Consider the following 627-nt stretch of genomic DNA (forward strand, 5'->3'; position numbering starts at 1 on the left):
CCCCCCCTCCCCCCAGCTTGCCTAGAGGCGGGTGTGGGACCTCCCAAGTGCAGACGGTGACCCTGCTTCCTGAACATCACCACCCCCCCCACCTCCCGCAATGTGCCGGGGGCCTTCCCCACACACCACAGCTTTCGACAGAAGCTCCTCGCGCCTGCAGATTTCCCCCAGCAGCCTCTGCGGCTCGTCCCTCCGGTCGCCACTGCCCGATGTACTGTTCATTAAAACGCTTGTCACGTGTCTTCACCAGCCGCCTTTCGCTGATTTTTCGTTTTCAAATGCCGCTGGGCCCCTGTACCGCTCGAGCTAGGGAGGCGTCCCAACCGGAATCGCGGCACCGTCCCCATCCAACACTCCCAGGACAGGTACAGCACGGGGTTAGATACAGAGTAAAGCTCCCTCTACAGTGTCCCCATCAAACACTCCCAGGACAGGTACAGCACGGGGTTAGATACAGAGTAAAGCTCACTCTACACTGTCCCCATCAAACACTCCCAGGACAGGTACAGCACGGGGTTAGATACAGAGTAAAGCTCCCTCTACAGTGTCCCCATCAAACACTCCCAGGACAGGTACAGCACGGGGTTAGATACAGAGTAAAGCTCCCTCTACACCGTCCCCATCAAA

General features: G+C 58.4%; 1 long non-coding RNA gene across 1 annotated transcript in view; it reads left to right on the plus strand.

The window, feature by feature from the left end:
- The window catches only part of LOC121272829, a 6,306-nt gene extending 6,055 nt beyond the window's left edge, over positions 1-251 (plus strand). Inside the window, exon 2 of the long non-coding RNA XR_005941914.1 lies at positions 1-251. This exon is cut by the window's left edge and continues 733 nt beyond it. This is a non-coding gene — a long non-coding RNA (uncharacterized LOC121272829).
- Positions 252-627: the final 376 nt, after the last annotated feature.

The sequence above is a fragment of the Carcharodon carcharias genome, chromosome 35 (genome assembly GCF_017639515.1).
Source record: "Carcharodon carcharias isolate sCarCar2 chromosome 35, sCarCar2.pri, whole genome shotgun sequence".
NCBI lineage: Eukaryota > Metazoa > Chordata > Chondrichthyes > Lamniformes > Lamnidae > Carcharodon > Carcharodon carcharias.